This window comes from Belonocnema kinseyi, chromosome 2 (genome assembly GCF_010883055.1).
Source record: "Belonocnema kinseyi isolate 2016_QV_RU_SX_M_011 chromosome 2, B_treatae_v1, whole genome shotgun sequence".
NCBI classification, from domain to species: domain Eukaryota; kingdom Metazoa; phylum Arthropoda; class Insecta; order Hymenoptera; family Cynipidae; genus Belonocnema; species Belonocnema kinseyi.
The window spans coordinates 100,591,554-100,599,102 of record NC_046658.1 but is presented as its reverse complement, the minus strand read 5'-3'; the positions used below and the strand labels follow the sequence as shown (position 1 = coordinate 100,599,102).

General features: G+C 31.2%; 1 long non-coding RNA gene across 1 annotated transcript; it reads left to right on the top strand.

Moving 5' to 3' along the window:
- Positions 1–4,667: 4,667 nt before the first annotated feature.
- Positions 4,668–7,338, top strand: LOC117167678. Its single transcript, XR_004466422.1, has 3 exons — positions 4,668–4,790; positions 5,842–6,217; positions 7,079–7,338. It is a non-coding gene; the product is annotated as an uncharacterized LOC117167678 (long non-coding RNA).
- The last annotated feature ends 211 nt before the right edge of the window (positions 7,339–7,549 follow it).

The following is a 7,549-nucleotide window of genomic DNA, read 5'->3' as shown; positions in this document are numbered from 1 at the left end:
AACGTGAAGATTGTATCAATAAGTTTTAATAATATTAAAATCAATATTAATAAATATTTAAAATAATAATAAATAAATAGCATAAAAATATAAATATAAATAAAAATAATAATAATAAATATTTCAAATGAATAATATTAAAGATTTTAGATCAAATAGATGTTTAAAAAATGTATCAAATGTTGAAATTGCTGATAAGGTTGCCAAAATTTTAGCTTTGTGTAACAATTTCAATGTTACTTCAAATGCGAATAAAATTCCTGTTAATAATTTGATTGAAAATATTGAAAATTCTATTAAAAATATTAAGAAAGAGGATGTAAAACTCAATATTCGAAAAACTGTTACACAAGTAGTTTCAAATCATAAAAATATAAATAAATTTTAAAATTTAGAAAAATCAGTCAAGTTAGTTGAAAATTTTCTAAAATAACATCAAGATTTAATTTTTGTAAAAGCAGATAAGGGAAATCAAACCAGTTTCACAAAACACTAGTTCTTTTTTAAAAAATAGTTGGGAACTTAAAGATATTCTAAAAAACATTATTGTAGCTGAAACTAACTCAATAGTTTCCTTAGATGTTGTGTCGATGTTTGATAGCATTCCGCTTGATCTTGCTTTAGATTGTATCGAAGAAAAGCTTATCTTAAATCATAATTTAACAAAAATAACTAAGAATGAACTATTAATAGCCACTAGAACTGTTTTCAATGGCACAGTTTTCTCCTTCAATAACAAAATCTATAAACAGATATCAGATTGTCCCATGGGTTCGTCCTTATCTCCGGTAGTTTCTGATTTAGTATTACAAGATGTTGAAAAAAGGTCTCTCGATTTATTAGATTTCACACCCATCTTGTATAAAAGATATGTTGACGATATCATAGCAATTTTTCCTTCCGATAAAATTGACCTTCTTGTAAACGTGTTAGTACGAGGTCTGTTCAAAAAATACGCGGATTAAGGACATAAAAAAAATACTTTATTTGGAAGTTACACGTCTGGGTCTCCTTCAAAATACTCTCCTCCACAACGCACACACTTATCCCAACGGTGTTTCCACTTGTTGAAACAGTCCTGGTACGCTTCTTTTGTGATGGATTTCAGCTCCTTCGTCGCATTTGCCTTAATCTCCGAAATCGTCTCAAATCTTCTTCCTTTGAGGGGTTTTTTTTAGTTTTGGAAGCAAGAAAATAATTCATCACCGGTTATAATTCGTGAAAAAAAGTTCTCATCTCCATCTGAATCTATGAACCGCGCATGCGTGAGAATGACAATCGTGTAAGCTGAATCGGGGCAGTGTGAGCTGCACCGATAAACCGCGAGAACCGAACCGGACGGGCGAACTGCAACCGTGAACGGCTAGTCTGAATTGGCCTTAAGATCAAGGCATTCAAACGTAGCGTGTCAGTGTGTCAGCTCTGTTTCATGTTGATTAGGCCAGCCTCGTGTAAAGCCGAAAATGCACGAGCAAGGAGCAAGGTCAGGTGAGTATGGGGGGGGGGGAAGAACAGTAATCGAGTGTTTGGCCAAAAACTCACGAGTTCTGAGTGCTGAGTGAGCTGGAGCGTTGTTGCACAAATCTCGCAGTGACGCGGTGCATCTTCAATTTTTCGGTCAAAATCTCGTAACAAGATCCAACTGATATCCCGCACTCTTCGGCAAGCTCCCTAATGGTCAGATGTCGATTTACGCGCACCAGGGTGTTGATTTTTCGACGTGTGGGTCGTCAGTTGACGTTGAAGGACGCCCAGGACGCTCATCATCTTCAATTGACTGTCGGCCACCCTTGAAACGTTCATGCCACTTGAAACACGCAGTACGCTTCATGGCAACATCACCGTAGGCCGTGTTGAGCATGGCAAATGTTTCAGTTGCAGATTTCCCGATTTTCACACAAAATTTCACAGCAATTCGTTGCTCTTTCAGGTTTTCTATTTTACAATCCGACAAACAAAAAAAACACTCTTTACTTAAAACTGTGTAGCTTATCAACAAAGGAAGATATCTGCAACTGGAATACCGCGTTTTAAACAGCTGATCCTTACGAACTTAGCGACACCAAGCGGATTCTCCTGAAACCAACTTGAGCCGCGAAATTCAAACAGTCCACGTATTTTTTAAACAGACCTCGTATAGATGAGAGCATAAAATTTACTTATGAAATTGAAATAAACAATGTTATAAGCTACCTTGATTTACAAATAATTAAAGCTTCAAATGGTTCTTTACTAACTAACTGGTATAAAAAACCGTCTTGGTCTGGGAGATATCATAATTACAATTCACATACTTTATTTTGTCATAAAATCGGTTTAATCAAAGGTTTAGTTGACAGATGTGTCAAAATGAGTGACTTGCAATATAAAAAAGAAAATTTAAATCAACTAAAATCAACATTAGTATCTAACAGCTATCCTCTTCCTTTAATTAATGACATTATCGCTGAGCGTGTGCATGAAATTTATAACAGTACTAAAAATAATAATAAATGGATTGATACTTACAATAAATTTGATTTCAAAGTTAGGTTACCGAATATACAAGGTCTCTCTGAACGTTTACGAAGTTCATAAAAAAAATTTAACATAAATTTTTATTTCAAAAGCATTATAAGTTTGGATAACTATTTATTAAAGAAAAAAGATAGGGATATCATTGAAAATTTGTCTGGTGTTCTTTATATGATAAAATGCAAATTTTGTAATAAATTTTATATAGGTGAAACTGAAAGGAGATTAAAAACTAGAATTGCCAAACATAAAAGAGAGTGTCCAATGGGGAATTTAAATACAGGCTTGTCACAACACTCTTGGAATTCTAATCACTATTTCTATTTCGAATTCAGCAATATTAAAATATTAGCTACTGAAAAATATACTTATCAAAGACGCATTATTGAATCTATATTCATAAACGAATTTGGAAATATTTCCGTTGATTTACAAAATGAAATTTTAAATATTTATAAAATTTACCAAAGCATAATTAATTAATGTTATCTTAATTTATTTGCAAAAAAATGTTTTTGAAATCTTTAAATTCAAATTTATTTAAGTTGGCGCTAATTGTTTGGAGTCTTACTTTTTTTTAAACTTTCATAACGTATAAACTATTTTTAATTATGACACAAAAAAAATTGACACGTATAGACTCCAAAATTGGAATGATTGTTGTTTTGCTTACAAATCGTTTTAAACTAAGGTATTATTTTTTAAATATTTTTTACTCATAAATAATAACTTTTTTTAAACTATTTATATTTATTTTTATTATGTATCATCTTACTATAATTATTATTTAGATATTCTGAAAAAGGGACACAGTGATGCCGAAACGTCGTCGAAGTTTTAATTTTTGATATAAAAATAAATGGAGTTGAATTGATAGCTCTAATTTGTTTTTATGTTGCCGTGACCGTAAGACAAAAGAAATAATTTGTCTACAATTCATTATTGCATTGTGGGTCGAAGAATGGTTTGATTTGGTGTTTCCAAATCTTTACATCAAGTCGTAGCTACTTTTAATAAGCTTGGATTTTTTATCAGAATAAGTAGTAATTAAAATCAGTTTTTGCGCAACAACCTATTCAGGAGTACCTTTCTCATGGTCATCAATTATTCTTTGCAGTAGACACAACAAATAATTCTCTGTGCAAAAAAAATACGTTCGATCCAATAGTTTTTGCGCAAAGCTATTGCAATAAAATTTTTTTTCAATTCAACCCGACTGAAATAAAATGTTACAGCAAAAATTTGTATACTTTTTGATTAATTTCAAAAGTATAAAAACATGTAGAAATTAATTTTTCAAATATTCCCAATTTTGTTTCTAGTCGTGAATCTGATCATTTTTTAACTTTCTGGGACATAATTTCTGCAAACAACAACTACTTCGCATTTTTCTAATAAACTTTAATGTACAATAAAACTGTTACAGTTTAAACAAATATAGGCGTAACAAAAATTGGTCTTAATTTCCAAGACGCATCATTGAAAAATGTTATTAAACTTTTTTGTATTTTCAAATAATTTGAAAAGGACACAAAATTTATAAATTTTTTTTTTCAAGAATCTCTAATCTCTGTCCAAGTCAAGAGACTGATAATTTTTTAAGTTGCACTTTTTCCATCAAGGAACGCAACATAAATGTTTTCAATTTGAAAAAAAAACATCTTATCTTTTTTCCAGATCAGTGAATGACAACTAAGATTGAAATTATCCCCAGTTTTCATAATTTTAAATAATAATGCACTACTTGCATTATTATGGTTTAAATTTATGTTTCAATAGTTTTTTTCGTTAGTTTTTCCATGCAAAATCTAAACAGACGTAATTGGTGGAAAAGGTTTCCATTTAACAGAGAACTTTTAGCTTTTCTTAAAAAATGGCTAAGTATCGTTGAATCAACTAAGGTCGGTCTGACTCGTTTCCAATTGGAACATATATATTGGGATGAGTATTATCAGACATTTTTTTTTAATTTGATGATTTACGTCGTAGCATTCAGAAAGTAGATTTATATTCTACTCTGAATATCACCGGAATACCACAAAGCCTTTTAAAAATGACCCCGTTATTCTAGTTCCAAATTTAGCCACCAGGTGGCGTAGCGCTTTACTTCAGATCCCAAAAATGTATCGATCGCTCTCGCTATACTTCCCTGAGAAACTGCTTAAGCGAGCAGTTCTAGGAAGGCTGAGAACGGGGTGACTGAAAACGAGAGTTTGGTGTATTTAAAAGAAATTTAACATCAGAACACCTTCTTTTGGTCAAGAGCTCCTGAAAAGGTTTGGAGACAGAAATAATAATCATGCAAGAGGTTGTAATCATATGACATTATTTTTTTTTTTTTTTGAAATTCTGAAAACTTAGTGTAATTCAATGATAAAAAAAATAGTTAACATGCTCTTTTCAAATTGAGACCTTTTTTGTTGCGTTTCTTAACGGATCAAGTACGTGCAAAATTTTGGAAAAATAAATTGTAATTAAAGTTTCAATAATTAGAAACACTTATCCCTGTTCGAAAACAAATTAGCTTGGGGTCAAAGAAATAGCTTTGGAGTGGATTTGGAAATTTTTTCTTGTTATTTAAACAAATTTTTAAAAGTAAATGGTTTTTTTTGCACATAAAATTTTATTGCAAAAGCAACGCAAATTTTGTCACTGAAGTTTTAAAAATAATAAAACTTATCACTGTGATTTTCAGAAGTAATCAGTTTTAATGTGCATTAAAATTTTATGGAAAAAAGTCAAGTATTCTGTCGGAGAAACTTAAAAAATTATCAATCTCACGACTTAGCGAGAGATTGAACGTTCTTAAAAACTAATTCATACACATACTGTACTTTCCAAATTATTGAAAAATATAAAAATGTTTACTAAAACCTTTTAATAACTCGTGGAGAAACTAAAAACAAATTTTTATTACACATACATTTTTTAAAATGATGACAGTTTTATTGTACATTAAATTTTATTAGAAACTTTAAAAATATTATTTCGCAGCAAGTTTAAAAATGATCAAATTCAAGACTTGGCGAGAAATTGAAAATTAAAGAAAAACTAATTCATACATATATTCGATCCTCTTTTTTATTTTTTGTTAAAATAAGGAATTTTTACATTTACAAGATTTCTTTAATCTTACCAAAGAGAAACATTTTGTTTTAAAATCTTTTACCCGCTTATTCGAAATTTTAGAAAACGGTTTGATATGTTCAAAAACTTTATTCAATTTTCTCTTAAAGTTGATTTAAAAAAAAATCATTTATAATTTTCATTTGAATATTAAGAAAATCGTTTTTTTTCTAATCTTGACGTAAAAACTCCTCCTAACAGCCACCGTAAGCGAATCTTGAATACGGACGAATTCAGGTTCATGCTCGTGAATTTTCGGCTTTACACGAGGTTGGCCTACTCGAGATGTCACAGAGCTGACTCACTGACACGATACTGCGCATAGATTTCTCCCAGCCGGGAGAGTGGTGGGGGCCCAAGAATCCCACATTCTGAAGACACTGGACTATATAAATTCATCCGAAAGACATCCCAACATCAGTCAACGTTCAACATGTCATCCCTAGAAACTGTTATTGTCTTCCTTCTTATGTGCATTTTTGCACTTTCTCAGATGGTTGGTTCTGGCGCCGCTGTATCAATACATGTGGATACAATAGTGAAAAAAGGAAGCGATCCACTTCACAATCGTAAATAGGTATTAAAAATTGTAGCGATAATTTATAAAGCATTTCCACGTACTCATTGAGAGTATATTCCCCGTACACGCAAATGAAGAATGGTTCATCCCTTGTGTTATACTTTCAAATTGAATACCTTAGGGCTAATTTCACCAACTCTGATTAAATCCATGATTAACTAATCATGATTATTTTTTAATCAATTATTAAATCAGCGTTAACCAGCGATGCGTTCTACCAAGCATTTTTAACCTCTGGTTAAAAATGGTTTAACCTCAAGTGTAATAGAAGAGAAGTGGCAATTGCGTCTGAATATTTGTGGCCTTCTCTGAACGTAGTTAAGCATTTGATCATCATGAGATGAGGATAAATTCATTGTAAAACAAAGCGGTTAAGTTAACCCGTGATTACCTTCCCCTAATCATGATTAGAAGAGTGGTGGAACGCAAAGTATTGATTAAATAAGGTTAATCAATGATTAACGATTTAATCAGAGTTGGTGAAATCGGCCCTTAGTTGTTGTTCTTAATTAACATGTAGGCGTCTGCATGAAAAAGCCCTTATAAATATTTCTAGTTTAAAAGATATTCGCGTTATTCAAAGCTAATGTCAAAGTTCTTATTTTCGGACAGTGAATCAATTTACACTATGCCAATTTCTCAAAAGGAAACGAAAGTGGGTATATTTTTCGTTCAAAGAAAATGTATGACACGTGAACTTGTGGCACTCGTTTTGGATCCAAAATTCTTGGAAATTATCCAAGTATATGACACCCTTAACGTAACTCCATATAGAACATTTTCGTGCGGATGCCCACATGTTCAGTAAAAATGAATCATGAAATTTATGTTAAAGAACGATTGTTTTTTCTGTTTCAGAATGAAGAACACCTTCTGCGTGAAACCTTGGACAATTTGAGTCAATTTAAAATGTTGAACTGCAATGGGACAACCAAAAAAAATTTACAACTCTAATTTTACATTATACTTTTCAAAATCATGATTTTGTATTATTTAATTGTTAATCCCTAGTACTATTCTAATTTAAAATAGGATTAGGAATGCTTATTAAACATGTATTTTGCATATGTTAATAGTAAAAAATGTTGTTCATATGATTAATAAACCTCAAGAAAGTACCTGCAAGCTTTTTTTTCATCAATTTTCATTAAAAATATAATTAATTGAAAATAATTTTAAGACTGATAGGAAGAGGTTGGCGAAGTAGCACACTCATAACGAACAGATTTGGAAAACAAATCGGATGTCCAGAAGATTAATGGTTTGACTCTGTCACTTTCGTTTTCCTTGTCCTTGTCGTTGCTGTCCTTTGCGAAAATGCTAAATTTC